Below are 16,194 nucleotides of genomic sequence, written 5' to 3' on the forward strand. Positions count from 1 at the left end.
TGTTTCTTTTTTTTTTTTTTTTTGAGATCCACTTACATTTTTTTGTCCCTAAGTGTTTCTTCACTGTAGACATATATAATTGTAGCACTTTCTTTATGTCTTTCTGTTTAAGTAACCTCTGCTACTTTTTGTGGAACTTCAGATACACAAGTCTGGGAATAAGTATTATTCACAGAAATCAGAATTTGCCACGGTGGTATTTGAAGCCACTAATTGTTTCTACTGCAATATAGATAAGTTTCAGGAAAAATCCTATGTTACTGGTATTATGATAAATTTTAAGAGTGGTTCCAGTGCAAAGTAGAGAAGGCCTGCAGATTTTTTTGAGAAAAGCAATCAACTAAATAAAGCATAACAGAATAAACATTCCACCCTTTTTCCATCTCAGCCCTTAAAATAGTTAAGCTGCACAATGCATCTAAGCAGTTGCTTCTTCCCTCTAAAATTCTTTAGAGAGTTTTTGGAGTTTTTGCTTATTTCCTTTACCACATAAGGTCAGTTCATCCTGCGATGCGCCTTGTAGGAACAGCTTCTGATTTGCCTTCCCCAAAATGTGTTTTAACAAAACATTTGAACTTACAACTTGAACCCTCCCAAGAATTTGCTCCAACAAAGCGTTTGGACTCAAAACTTGAAAACAAGATAGGATTACTTGTAACTGTTTATGTTCACCAAATTATTATTTGCCAAGTGTTATTTACCATCCATAATTTGCTCTCATTACAAGTATTATTCAAAATTCCTTGTAAAAGATAACTTCTTTTGTTGGAATATTTAAAAAATTACTTTCTTCAGTTTTGGCATCATTTTTTCATGAGCGTCTATTATATAGCCTCACAATATGTAAACCGCTTTCCACTTCACTTCTGTTCTGACATTCTGTGCTCTAGTAGTCATGAAACAAATAAAAACAGTTTGATTTATTCCTTAAATTACTGGAGGCTAAAAACACTTTTTCTTAACTTCCAAATTGAGCCCCCCCTCCCATTTATATTATAATGAAAGTTTTTAATTTTCACAGAAGATAATTTCATTACATTAAAAATTGTTATCAACTGCCATTAAGTCATTGTAAAAGAAATGATGAACTAGAGGTTAAACCTATTTCTTGAACTTTAACTTTCCCTTTTAGTTTTGATGAATAAATAGTAAAACACAATTATTAAAACCAGCTTGTAAGTGTTGAAATGATACTATGTTGAAATATAATATGTGTAAATCTTAGCTTTGATGTGACTCCCTTGAATGTAATTAAAAATACAAATGTTTACTCCAACCCTATTTTTATTTTCTGTTTTCCCTATTTGGTATTTGAAAATACATTCTTTTTTTTTTTTTTTCCATTTATGTTCACCAAAGTTCTCTTATATGCCATCAGGCTTATTCTGAATATTCTATTGCCAAGTCAAAAACATCGGTAATATTTTCAATGCATTGTTTTATTATACTCATGTAAGTCCTCCGCTATTCACTAAATGGCTATTCATACTTAATTGCTGTTTGTTTTAAAGACAGGTTGTATCTACGCCTATACTAAAAAAAAAAAAAAACAAGTCAATAAGAATTTATTTAGTTACTCAGTAGTCAGAATTCCCATTTTCTGGTGATTTCTCTATGAACCATACTACTATAATTTTGTTTTTTCTTTCTGAAAGCCAATGTATTCCAGATTTTTTGATGTGTTTATTTCAGTAGCAGCATTATTTTTTCATGTATTCAGAATTTTATTTACATTCCCTCCATCCATTTATTCCCTCCATCACTTACACAGAACATTCTTTCAATAAGCAATTAAACCTTGCAGGGGTAGAGTTTTGTTTTGTTTTTTTCTCTTTCTTGAATGCTCTATATTTGCTCTAGTATACATAATGTTTGTTTGTTTGTTTATCTTTTTTGCTTTTCTAGTCTTCATAGGAAATTTTAGAACTTTGAATTTTTAGGACTCATTCTATATCAATATAAAGATTCTGCTAAGCTCTGTCACATTTCTGTATTTTTCCAGAATTTTTGTTAGGCTCTAGCCACTTAGAGTCTCTGTTCTTTTAATGAAATTTTCTTTAATGATACACACATTATAATGCCTAGAGAAGCAATAGCTTCTCTAGCAGGTGTATACATCTGTTTTTGATTTATTTTGTTTTGTTTTAAAGTAAACAATTGTTAGCCCTGTGTGTAGTTTTAAAATCTGTATTGCATGTTTACTTATTGTTCTTTTTTTGGTGCTCAGATAAAACTGTTTAGTTTATCTAATAAAGACATTTATACCCAATATTTCACAATCTAGTATTTGTACCATTTTAAGCCATACTGAAATTATATTTCAATCTCATTTTGAAGGTTGAACAAGCTGTAATTTCACTTTCTTTCCCATTCTGTGCAGAAAGAACCATTTTTAAACTGTCTGGATTTTCCTCTGACTTTGTACTCTGATGTATCAGAAATCAGTACTTGGTGGCATTTTGCAAAACAATTTCCTCTGACATTTACTTTGAAAGGAGTGTGGAGTTATTCCACTTATTTGCTTGAGTCCTGACGACTTAAATGCCAGAGATAATACATTTTTAAAAAATAATTGTCCAAGTCAGATTTTTATTTTTACGTATCTTATATACATTGTACATGTACTTTGTCATATATTATGTATCTACACCCATTATGTCCACATGCACATTATACACATTAATGTAATTCAGTGCACATACCAACTGTAGAGAAAGAGTGTGAAGGGACTGGAAATAAAAACTGTTATCACTTAACATTATTCCTGATTACAGAATGGTTGACCATTTTTCCCGTAGCTCATTTGCTGTATATAATCCAGCTTGCAAACTGTGGTGTGGATCAGGTACTTCAGGTGTTCATACACGGGTGTGCAACTTTGTGGCAAATTCTGCTCTTTCTGGCCTTCTGCAACTATCAGGTCCTCTGCTCTGCTCAGTAATGGCCATGACACTGTTTTGTCCCTTTATAAAGACTGGATCTAAATATTACTCATATTCATGGTAACACTAATCTAAATTGAGTTGAGCCTTCTGTGAAGATTATGTGCACTTCTGTTGTTTACCTGTAGCTTACACTTAACAGCTTTCACAAAACACTTTGAAATGCTTTGTTGTAATTGCTGACTGTTAATTGGCAATTTCCAAAGGGCACCACATGAATACCAATTTACTTGGTCACTAATATAACATTGACCTTCCAGTTCACAGTAAGATGGAACCATATCATTATAAAGATATTACATATGAGGCAGTAAAATTACTTATTTACATATCTAATTTTCTCTATTCCTAGTATTTCTTCAAGATTTAATTTCAATATTGATTCTGCATCCAATGAGAAAACCTGTTATTTGAGTTAGAAAAGTGCCTTTTTTCATGGACAGTAAGCTATAACTGTTATACTCTTTTGTACCAGTAATTTAACAGGTCTTCAAATTTAATAGTAAAAGTGTTTATTCTCAGCTCAGCTGAAGTCAAAATTTAAATTTATGCAATGCAAAATTATATCCATGCAAGTTTCTGAATTTGTTCATATCTTCAAATTAAAACTAGAACATTTAAAACTCATTTCTAACACTGTGCTATCCATACCTTTCTGTTTATTCTTCTGTTCTTCAGTGATATCAAAATCATAACCAAGTCTGAATTCTTCATTCTTAATCTCTTTCACAACCATTTCTGTGCATTCAGTATATGAAGTATACAAACAAAAAATGACTTAGGCCATGTGCCATTTTTATAAACTTCAAATCTGTTGAAAATGAAGTAGGTTCTAAGTTGTTTTCTTTTTAATTATTATTTTTTACAGGCCCTATATACATTTTCCATCAGGAAAGTGGGATTCCAGCTGACAAATATAAACCTACTTCTACTAGTCATTTTTTTATATATATATATATATATATATTTGTTTTTATGGGTTTCTGCAGAGAGAGTCTGTAGACACATGGGATAAAAACCACTGACTTAAAACATTGCATATCCAGTCAGTTGTTTAGTGTTGGGTTCTGTGAGAACTGGGTTCAGTGTCTTTAATTTACAAATGATAAATTGACTTTCACTTAAAGAATAGGCAATATTTTCCATGTTGGAAGAATTTTAAAATATTATTAACAATTCTATTAAATGATCATTATAATTTTTGCCAGCCAGTCACTGTTAGTGGCCCTAAATGTGATAGAAAAGTATGCAGATGGGCTGATAAATGACTGTCTTAATAGGATGACAATCTATGGATTCTGGGTGGTGCTGTGGGTACATGAACTTAGGCCAGGTTGGATACTAGGTTTCAGTTCCTTTCCTGGCCTTTCTTGGAGGTCTCTTAATGATGGAGTACAGACGTAAGTGATTCTTAAGACCTTAATTTTTCATTGTTTAAATATCAATAAAGTGTTAAGGCAAATGTTAAGACATCAATTTTTTGGACAAGGGCTCAACGTGATTTGGAATGAGGGGAAGGGTCTTTACCTACTTTTGCTAAAACACTTTGGTCTCCAGAGCAAAGGGAACAGACTTTTTCACTGACACATCACCCCATGGTGTAGAGTACCACCTTTTTTTCCACTGTTCCCTCAGAATGGAGCACCATTCAGAAGCCCCTGCCCCCTCCACTGTCCATTCCTTTCTTCAAATTTCCAAGTCTCTTTGACCCCATGAAAATCAATAGCTAGCCAGCCCAAATCACAGCAAGGACACAGCAAAGCCAGGTGCTACAGAAGGCAGTGAGAGAAGACCCTAGAGAGGGGCACAGAGTAAGAGAAGAGATAAATGTTGGAAATGTTAAAATACTGCAGTAATTTTGCAGGTAGTTTTGGTAATTAGCATAATGCAGATTAAGATTCTACTGGGATCCTGAGGTACTCCTGATCACTAGTAGAAGAAATCATAATGCACCTCTCACTAGTAAGTCAACTTCAACTTTTTAATTACACTTGTCTCCATAAATGGATACATATATATATGTGAGTAGAGCACATGTATGTTCTTGCATCTAAATACTGATTTTTACACTGATTATGTTTGAATTTTGAATTTCTTTCACATGTAATTTCATAAAACTGCAAAAAATAAACCAAATGAACACTGACAAATACTTCTTATTAAAATCTGAGTGAGATAAACTCCCAAGTATTAACACCTATTCCTAACATTAATTAATATGGCTGGCAAAGTATTAACATTTATCAATTCTCAGACACAACAGTTTCACATACCATATGGTAATATTCCATTTCTTGTGGGAAAAAAAAAAAGCAATCTATGCTACCTCTAAAGATGAACTCCACTATAGTTACAGGACAAATAACTCTTCCTCATTTAAGGATAAGTACTGGGATAGGTACTGTTTGTCACCCACGCCTGAGAAAACAATTGCTTGTAAATGGAGATGGTAGTTACATACTATGGTAATCTTTTTTATTTAAAGCTTAACACCGACAGTTTTGTATTTTATCAATAGGATAAGAAATACTGGAATATTTCACTTAGTGTGCCTCAGAATTAACCAGTGTAGACAACATGGAGGGGTAATAGAGCATGTCTATATCTTCCCTGTTCCCTTCAGATACTCAACAGTGGCCACTGTTGCAGAAATTTCTGCTTAAAAGGATCATCACTTGACCTGTGAATTAGCAGGATAAAGTTAAACTTCAAGAGCAAAAAAGTAAAGTAGTAATAAGAAGTCAACTTTGCATTTGCATTATAGACGGGCATTTAAATGAAAGCAGAAATACTGTTTTGTTTACCTTGGGTCTGATCATTTAGATAAACATGAAGTAAGGCTGAAAACTGCATTGTAGCAACAAGATTCCCAGTTTCCCAGATGACTATCCCTTGAGGTAAGAAACAGCGAGACAAGCTGAAAATCCCATTTTGAAATAGTCACTTAAATTTTCTGTAGATAGGAATTTCAGAGATAAAATAGATACCTCACTGAAGGTAACCAGTTATGCTACATCAATGTAAGTGGTTTATTTAACACTTCCTTTTCCAGGGAATTATGGCCTCAATATAAAGTTATTGACTGAAGTAGAAATTCTTCATCCTTTCAAGATTTTCCTTCTGGACTGATAGTGCAGGTAGAGCAGCTGTTTCACTGTGATTTCCTCTGATATTTACCAGTCTAGATCTGTTGTTAAAGTACATAAACATGAAATGACCTGCTAAGCTCTCACTCTGTTGGGTTTACATTGCAAGGTTTTGGTAGTCCAGGCACTGCAGCGGTGGCTTCTGTGAGCAGAGTCCAGCAGCTGCCCCACGTGAGAACAGAGACAGCTCCAGCCGGCTCCAAAAGCAACCCGCTGATGGCCAGAGCTGAGCCAGGGAGCAACGCTGGGTAGGCATCTGGGAGAGAATATTTAAGGAAGAGAAAAAACTTCTGGGCAAAAGCAGCTGGGAGAGAGGAGTGAGAAATAGCCCTGCAGACCCGAAGGTGAGTGTGAAAGGAGGTCAGAAGCAGAAGTTCCTCTGTGGCCTGTGGAGAGGCCCATGGTGGAGCAGGCTGAGCCCCTGCAGCCCATGGTGGAGCAGATCTCTACACTGCAGCCAGTAGAGGAGCCCCTTGTGGAGTAAGGAAAGAAGAGTGACCATGAAGGAGCAGCAGATAACGAAGTGCAAAATGCAGCTCCTATCCCTCATTCCCCTGTGCTGCTCAGGGGAGGGCATAGAAGAGAGTGGATGAGGGGGAGAAGGTGTTCTTAATTTGCGTTTAGTTTCTCAGTGCTCCAGTCTGTTATTAATAGGCAATAAATTATAGTAATTGCCCTAATTTGAGTCTGTTTTGCCCGTGACAGTAATTGGTGAACAATCTCCCTATCCTTATCTCAACCCTTGAGCCCTTTTAATCATATTTTCTCCTCCTCTTCCTGTGGGGAGAGGGACTGAGAGTGTGATTGTGGTGGAGTTTTGTTGCCCACCAGGCTACTACCACCACGCTCGCCAACCCAGAGCATATAAGTATTTTATTTCACCTGCTATTGGGTAGAATCTATTCCACCTTACAATGGAAGTACATGTGGGTTTCATGACACTGATGCTGTGCATGTAAACAATATATCTAACTCTATATGGATGCTAATATCATCACAGACAGATAGAGACATACCTATGTAGATCTTGATATCAATAGAGATATATAGATACACATGCATACGCATGTATATGTGCGTGTGTTTTCACAAGCAAATTTCGTTATTTCTTTATTGCCTCCTAAATTCACAGTCTGACTAGCATGAAATTTAATTTATGCTAATCAGCTTGAGGTGAAGGAAGCAGAAAATTAATATGAATCATTTATTTTTCTTTCTACTCCAATGTTCCCCTAGTTATGTTCCTTAAAAGCATGTATTAGCAGATTTCAGCTCTCCTTGTGTACAAATTAATTATTTGGATCCTGTTGGCACAGAAAGCATAGACAAGCTACAGTATTCAACAACAGTTCATTTTGGTCTCGTCTCTGGTGTAGCAGCCCACGGTGTGGCATTTAAAAAGATCTCGAATGAAGTAATCCAGAACCTTATGCTGATTTATACAAATCTTTATACAACTCCAGATTCATGAATTCTCTCATGTAACTTTGAAGTGGGAGCCTTTCTTCTTTCCTTCTCCAAAGAATTGATGAATCTTTATGTCAAGATAGCAAGTTTCCTTTTAGTGACTTTGGGCATGTTCCTTAACACTCACATGTGGTTGCTACAATTACTGTCATGGTTTTTAATGTCTGAGACTCCCATCTGTAGATCCTAGGAAAGTGCCCAGTGACATAAACAAGGCATAGCTGCTGTTTCAAACTACCTGTGCTTTCATAAAAATATCGCTTAGCTTGTTGTCCTGAGTTTATATCATTTTCTGACTCTCAAAAGCAGTGACACTCTTTTTGAACAGAAGTTAAGATCCTCTTTATATTATGAGACCTGGAACATTAACCCTTTGCTGGTTAGTGCTTAAGTCTCAATTTAGCCCTGCTCAAGGCTCCAAATGTGAGCATCTGCTACTCCTAGTGTGCTGTACATACAGATATGTGCAGAAGCTACACAAGAGATTTCTGGTTTTATCTGCAATTTCTAGAAAATATTTAGACGTATGTTTTCTTTGAAATCATCATTCATATATTACTTGCCATTAATGAATACATCTCTTGAATAGTCAAATGGTCTTGTGTCTGTGTATACCAGTGCAGTTCAATATTTAAATGATTAGTAAATATAATCCTTACAAGTAGTTTTTAAAAATCTATCTATCAGACATGTAGTTTTTTAGTTTTGGGAAAGCATTATGAACTAAAATCTGAACATGCTGCAGACAGAAAAAACATGGAGGACTTTATATTTTTGAGACATTTATTATCTGTGGAGCAATATTATAGGGGACTGTTAAACAAATTTGGTCTAAAATGTAAATGAGAATTGGATGAATGTAAATTCAAATGGCAAATAAATAATTGGAGAGAATACCTTTGGCAGGAGTGCTAAATCTTTTCTTCTAGCAGTGCTAATAGGTATGCATCTAGATGAGCAACAACATTAAGCACACTCCTTATCCATTACCTGTTAGATTCAACCTTTTCAGGTCTATGTCAAACAGCATGAATAAGCATCTTTTATTTTACTTTTTTTTTTTTTCCAAAAAAATTAATTCCATAGTGCAGTCTAGCCACTTCCTAACTTATTCCCTTTTTGATTTCCAGATGGCTTTTTTTTTTTTTTTTTCCACTTTTCTGAATGCAAACTTTAAGGAAAAGTTCTCAGACAGTAATTTTTTGATGACTTGTAACTTAAAGCAGCTGTAGGGGGTTTCTGGAGAGCTTCTTCTCTTTAATTGCCTAAAAAAAAAAAAAAGAAAAAAAAAAGTATCCTGAAGTACATTAAATACATGACTAATACTTCTGTTTTAAAAGTTCTGTTGTTTGCTGCAGGTTTGCCTTCATGAGTAGGGAAGATTTATCACTAGGATTATGAATGGAAGAGCAGGCAGCATCAGAATGTTGGATTATATTTAAATGTTCTCAGCCTTGATACAATTGCTACTAATTCTGCTGCTATTAGTATTACTATTGCTACTACTACTACTACTACTAGAACAATATTGTCAGTATCATATGTAAAGAAGTTCCATCTCTTTGAAGGAAAATGAAAAGAGAAATTTATTTTCTTTAGAACACAAAGGGTTTTTACTTAGTGTTTATCTCTTGGAAAGATACAAATGCAATCCAAAAATATGTCTTGGTTAGGAAATAAAGCATATATCACACAAATTTAAAACCACTAGGTTTTAAAGATCTAACTCATCTTCTCATAATCCATGGGATGCAGATAACAGCAAAGAAAGAAGAATCTATATTAATTTTAAGATATATTTCCATTTTTCAACAAGTCTATATTCTCATTAGAGGTAAAATTTCCTTTTACGTTTGGGAAGCAAAAGTAAGGATTACTGCAAATCTTGCAGGAAATAAGAAAATATTTCCTGTAATGTAATATTCTTATTTTTACTCTGAGGAAAATATAAATTTTTATCAGATAGAATCATTATGAAAACACAGATTCAGCACCCTGAGTAAGGGAAATACACAAAAGTAATTTTGAATAAGGACTCCAGAACCTGGCACAAGCACAAACAGTTCTCCTGACAAATAATTTAAGCAACTACAAGAATTATTTTTAAAATGCCTGTTTGCCTCTGTTTTTGTTTTCTGTTCCTACAAAGACAATCATTTCCATGAGATTTCCCACAATCTGCACCCATGCTTTAAAATTCAGGATAAAAGAAAGAATGTGTTTCCAATAGTTTCCTATTGCAAACCTTGGTATCTGGTTACATTATTATAAAGAATTATGATAAAGAATAATGTAAATAACATGAAAGTATTCTGATAAAGGATAATGCAAGTAGGCAACAAATTTCAACCAGAAACTTGCACTGCAAACTTAAGTAAACCCATTTTAATCTACTGGTTTCTTTAATCTGTTATCATTCTCTTATAATTTGCCTGAATTATGTTTGGGTTTATGTATATAAATGTGTCTTCAGGTACATGTATATATATGAAAAAATCTGTTCTTGAGCTGGGGTTATTCTGATTTGTTAAATTTGGATATGAGCAGTTTACTGATATCCTCAAATCACATAAAACCTAAAACTTTTGGATTTAAACATGTTAATTTTAAATTTTACTGTGCCTATTTTTTTTTTTTTTCAAAATAGAAGTGGTGAGATTAACTTTCCCCTTCTCCCGAGCTCACACTGTTTTTACTTTACATCTTTGTCATCCCTTCAGGAGCAAATACTGAACGACGTAATACAGATGAAACAAAGAACAACTATGTCAGTAAGATCTAGATCTGAAGATGTTAGATCATTTTACTTTTGAAATTTCCTTTACTGAACAATCTTATCCAATGTGATGTTTTATTGAATTATTTTTTGAGAGGTGTCAAAACTTAAATGCCAAATTCTGCACTTATGCTTATCACTGTAACGGATTTCTGAAAAACTATTTTCTGAAATTAATGGATAAATCTATATGTTGCTAGATATAATGTGTGCATGAATTATTAATTGCCTCCAATGGAACAATTCAAGATCGAGATCATCTCCTTATGAAAATCGGTGTGTAGTTCGTTTGATAATGATGAAAAGGCCTGCTGTTTCCATCCCCAAACAAACAAACAAAAAAAAAAGCATTATCCACAATTTTCTCTATTTCACTGAATCTTTTGTTAGGTATCATTAGGCATCATTTATAAAGAACATGTTTTGATTTTGGAAAAGCAATTTAGGAGCTCATTCTCAAAATATTATATACAGTGGGAAAACGATTACAGTATTTCTTGGAAAATTGGGGTCTCTGTACAATGACAAACATGGCCCAACACTCTAATATTATTTCATGCAAAATTTTCATAAAGCTGGTGGTTATTTCCCTTGACTAGGGTTTGTGAGGTCAGAGAAGCCTGAATAACATTTAATGCCTAGAAAATTTATACTTACATAAACCTCCCTGACATTTGCATTTTCATGTCAGGAGATTCTAATATCAGAGCTACATTTGTGTGAGACAGGGAAAACTGAATCTAATATGATGCTGTCTTCATGTTGGTTTTGCTCTTACTACTAAAAGGTAGGAAATTTAAATATAGAAATTTGCTTTTAACAGGAAAAGAAATACACTGGCCATTACTTGAGGCATTCCATTTTGCAGTTGCAGAAATATATTTCCAAAGAAAAATTAAAGGCTGTTTGTAATATTATTTAAGTACTCCAGGTACATTTATTTTCATGTATATTGGTGCACTCATGTATGACTGGGAAAGCAGAGGCCCACTTCCAGCCCTGGCTCTGCCATGGAGCTGCTGAGAGTGAGTCACCTGAACCCTCTGTGCAGCAGTCTCTGTTTACGAGATGAAGACAATACCACCCCATCTCCCTTTCTGAGATTGCAGAATGAAGGTTAGAAATATCACTCTTCGCATTTTTTCTTTTTTTTTTATAATTACACTATATACTATGCATTCAAAAAATATTTCTTTCTGAAACATTGTCATTTTAGAGCTTTCTTATAAGCTGCAGTATATATGCAGTATTAGTCTTTTTGTCCCTGAACTTAGAAAAAAAACATTTTCCTTCAAGTAAAGCATGCCCAGTTTTGCTAGAATTTTCTGCTGTAAACTCATACTGCAATCTGGTCAAGAGTGGTCCATCATGTTCAGTCATGGCAGGCAAGTAGGCCTCAGTGCCACTGAATGTTTTTTCACAATCGGTTGCTGAAAAACAGCAGAGTTACTTGCCTCTTGCCACTCAGTGATTTACCATTTGTTTAAAACACAAAAGGAAAAAGTTATTAAAATGGTGCTTGAGTGCTTTTATGAGAATTCTTTTTTTCATAGCTGAGAATCATTTCCTCTTTCTTTATTTTACTTTTCCTCCCAAGCCCTTTTAGCAAAATTTGGGATTTAGTCCCACAAATGACTTTTCATAAACTCTCTCACTTGCATACAGAATGCAGTTAGCTTTCACTCAGACATCCCTATTCATGTTCAAATATTTGCGCTTCTTTGGATAACATTTGCATGTAACACCTGCTGCAAGCCTTAGAAATTCAGAAGGCTTTCTGATATGAGTGGGAGAGGCATTTTTGTCTAGGCTTTTGCTCCAGTTGCCTTCTACAGTTAAATATCACTGACTGCATGAAGGGAAACTATAAAATTATATGTGTGGTATTTTCTTATATCCAGGTCTGTGTAGTCCAGTTTTGTTGCAAACATAAGATTTGTGCAGGAATCAGGAGATGTTTTAAACAGTGTTCATTACTGAGTTTTGATTTCCAGTAAGGTCTTGCTGCATTTCCAGAAGAGTTCACAAAATTAGGAGAAGATGGGGGGGAAAGGATAATAGTTCAATATTTTGGTTCATCTGTAAAAATAGATAAAAGATTATGTGTGTGATTTACTCTATAATACATCCAAACTCGTAAGTAATAATTGTTCCTTCATGCATCCTATTATCATCAATCTTTGGATAGCTTCAGGAGACATCCATCTACCTTGCTTTATCTCCTGAACAAACTTGTCCTTGAAAGAATTTGTGAGTCCTGTTAATTTTGACCTCTACCTCTCAACGCTTTTGCCAATAGATTCTCTGCAAACCATCTTGTAAGGTTTCAGAAACCATTTCCTGGTGCCAGGACATAAACGACTGTCAGAATTCAGTTGTGTAGTTCCTTCTACAACATTGTGGGTAATAACATTTAAACTGGTGTATTTAAACTACTGTATTTTGTTTGTTGGATAAGCTGGGTAATGAAATCATCCTCATTGGCTGATTCAATGATCAGAGTGCTTCCCTGCCAACCCAAACACCTTTCTGGGTGCAACATCCTTGCAGAGCAGCAGCCAGCTGAGATCCCCCAAATGAGCTAAGTGAGCTGCTGTCTGGAGGGGAGGACAGCTTTTTGGAATGGTCACTTCTGGAAACAAGTGTGAAAATGGTGAAAACCTGAAGCACTCTGAACATGGATCTGCACAAAACATATGGCAGGGCTGTTTCAATCCACAGTTTCTCTCCAAACTTCTTTTTGTGTTTAGGTGATACACACTAGATACTTACACAAGATTTTTCTGTAATAATTATTGTAGCAAAGAATCTGAAATGAAATATTCTACTTTGCTCACACAAACATATGAAAAACTTTGATTGTTGAAATCAAGATTGTTGAAATCAAGATTAAAAAGACTTGACAACTTTTTTGGGTAAAACTTTAGTGTCTACTAACAAACTAAAGTATTTCTGGATTTAAAATTAATCTTATTTATCTAATTTAAAATAATAATAATAAAAAGATTTATTTGTTCCATAGGCATTTGATTATATAATATGATCTTGTAAAAGTTTTATATCTTTGTTAACAGAAAATTTCATTATCTGTCAGCATATTTAATGTTATCTGGAATTCATATTATTACATACTGAAGGTAAAATTACAGGACAATATATTTTATCTGTAAAACTGACATAGCAGTAAGACTGTATTACAACCTAACGTAATTCTAAAGAGTTAACAATAATCATAGAAAAAAATATAACACGAGACACCTAATTATTTAATTAGTCCATTCTCACCTTTTGGAACACACTTTAACATTTAAATGTGCAAAATGACTTGGAAACTGATTTTTGAAGAGCTGTCATTAGCAAATGTTATCATTACCATCAATATTATTTATTAAACAACACATTTGATCCCATTAGCAAAATTATTGCAAGTATTACACTTGTCTTTTTATCCATATTTGTCCCTATCATGAGAAACTAGTGCAATACTCAACAATGGAGCACAAACCTGTTGTGATTTAAGCAAAATATTAGTTTTGTCACTGACTGTAATCAGAACAAGACTGATACACTGATTGTAAATTTGTCTCCTGCAAATGGAAAGTATCCTAACCAACCTACCATTCTATTATTCTGACCTGCTACTTAAATCTGTTTGTGAGAAGGCAAGTGGCTACTGTATGCACTTTGCTGTACAACTGCAAGGGATATCGATTTCTTTATAGTTCATATGCATCATTCTTTGTTTGAAGCACCTCCGCTCAGTGAAATCGAATGGATGTGACTGCCTGTTTCTTGCATGTGGAAAGAAAAAGCAAAACGGCATTCACTGGGCAATTGCTTTTTGCTGGTTACTTCAAAATCAAGTGGTCAGTTTGGCCTTTATGCTTTCTGCCTTGCTTTCTGTGCTACTCTCTGTAGGCTGGTAAGGCACTTCTGGAAAACACCCTTATACTTTTAGCTTGTTGACTTTGACTTACTGTGCTGAATATCCAAAGGAGCACCTGCCTCAGCTCTCAATCTTTCTGAACCTTGAGCTTTCCCCTTGACCTGACACATAGAAAAATACTAATTTCTCTACCACTATAGGAAAAAAAAAAAAAAAAGGCAAAAAAAAAAGCACTAGTACTTCATTCTTATTAATAGTAAAAACCTCTTCATCCTTCTTAACTGGGTTTGCTTTGAGTAGATGTTTTCAATAAAAACAGAGGTGAAAGACAGAAAAGGATTATAGTTTCCATCTGGACAGGTGAACCCCCCCCCCCCCCCAAAAAAAAAAAAAAGTTAGACTATATTGTTACAGTTGTATTGCAGTAAAAAACTAGATGAAAGTAATACTCTGCCTGACAGTATTGACAGATATCATGCATATTGATAGATTTCTAATATGTACAAGCACTTGTAATATATACAGCAACAGAAGTTTAGATTTCGGTAATCCAGTATGATTATTTTAATTCCTTTCTCAAAAGAGCTCTTCTGACCCTCCCCCCCCACCTCCTCCCTGAAAAAGTATCTGTAAAGGGTTATTAATCTGTTGGCCATTTTGAAGAAAATTCTGCTTTTTTTTGCTGCCAGCAATTTCTCTGCTAGGGAAAGTTAATCTACTCACCGTGTCTGCCAGCATGAGCCTGTCTCTGTCCGTCCAGTGCTGCTTCTCTACCTGCTTCCTCCCTTCTGCCTCGTACTGTATCTCCAGCGTTATGTATGCTTGCATCTAACTAGGGCTGCCTCTCTCCCAGCATCACTTTTAACTCAGGCAGGCAGGGAGCTGAAGCCAAAGGGACTCTCTATCTGATTGGTTTCCATTCAGTGCCCCTGATTAATAAGAAACGTCCCTCACTGAGAGAGATGTTGCTGCTGATAGAGCCACAGTGCTCAAGACAAGGAGGTTTGGGGCTGGGGGGGAGGACGGGGGGGGGGGGACCAGCTTTGCCAGCCGTACAGTGATTTGCAAGTGAATGCAGTGGGAGGGTTCAGAGAGGAGGGCTTTGTTAAGGACCCTCTTATTAACTGAGATTTAAATACAGAGACTCAAGCTACTAGCTCAGTTTGATCTGTTTTCTGTTTTAATAAGGAGAAAGTCATGCCCATAACCTGTGAATAAACTGGAGAAAAGATTTACCCTAATTATCTACACCAGCAGTTTAGTGCCATTTTTGTGCACATATTCATTGAAGAATGCAAAATTATCTCATACCATTATAGTGAAAAATGAAGTTGAAAGAAAGCACAGTGGAGGAGATTTCCCCTTGTACTAAATAGGTTTACTGCACCAGTGTCACTTACAGCTGTTGATAATGATAGGCTTGTCACTGTATCTGAAAGTGAGCATAATACAAAGTTGCAAAGGATGTTTCAGGAATTATGGTTAATAATGTTCAGGTCATTCACAGAAATATATGGTTTTTCCAGTCACACAAATGAAATTTCCTATTTCCTGGTACAGTCTGTTTGGATATGAGTAACCGCTGCTCCCCACAATGTTACCACTGTGCAATATTGCAGAATATTGTAATTTTCTTGAACCACTTCAAGCATTGTCAACCAAAATATTGCCTATCAAAATGAGAAAAAAAAAAAAAAAAAAGTATTGTAAGTCCTGTGCATTTCTGTGGGCTTCTGGGTACTAATAATTAGTTCAGCCACGGATATAAGTTAAACATTTACAATTGGACTTCTAGGAACTGATACTTTGCCACCACTTTCTGTACCAACAAATCCTGAAGATAACCTTTAGTAGATGTCTGTTGTGGGCGCCAATAGAATAGCAAGAAACGCTGCAAAATTTCATTTTCTGGGATTGTAGCACAATTAATTTAGTACCAACATTTCATTCTAAGAAAGATGGACCATGATGTGAGTT

At 34.9% G+C, this 16,194-nt stretch overlaps 1 protein-coding gene across 3 annotated transcripts in view; it reads right to left on the bottom strand.

The window, feature by feature from the left end:
- CDH9 (cadherin 9) overlaps positions 1 to 15,243 on the bottom strand; it is a 103,030-nt gene extending 87,787 nt beyond the window's left edge. The window contains exon 1 of one of the 3 annotated variants that reach the window (XM_048048413.2): positions 14,941 to 15,243. The gene's annotated coding sequence lies outside the window, so the exon portion shown is untranslated. The remainder of the gene's footprint in view (positions 1 to 14,940) is intronic. The other 2 variants (XM_048048412.2, XM_048048411.2) reach the window with 2 other exon arrangements.
- Between the last annotated feature and the right edge of the window lie 951 nt (positions 15,244 to 16,194).

This window comes from Anser cygnoides, chromosome 2 (assembly GCF_040182565.1).
Source record: "Anser cygnoides isolate HZ-2024a breed goose chromosome 2, Taihu_goose_T2T_genome, whole genome shotgun sequence".
NCBI classification, from domain to species: domain Eukaryota; kingdom Metazoa; phylum Chordata; class Aves; order Anseriformes; family Anatidae; genus Anser; species Anser cygnoides.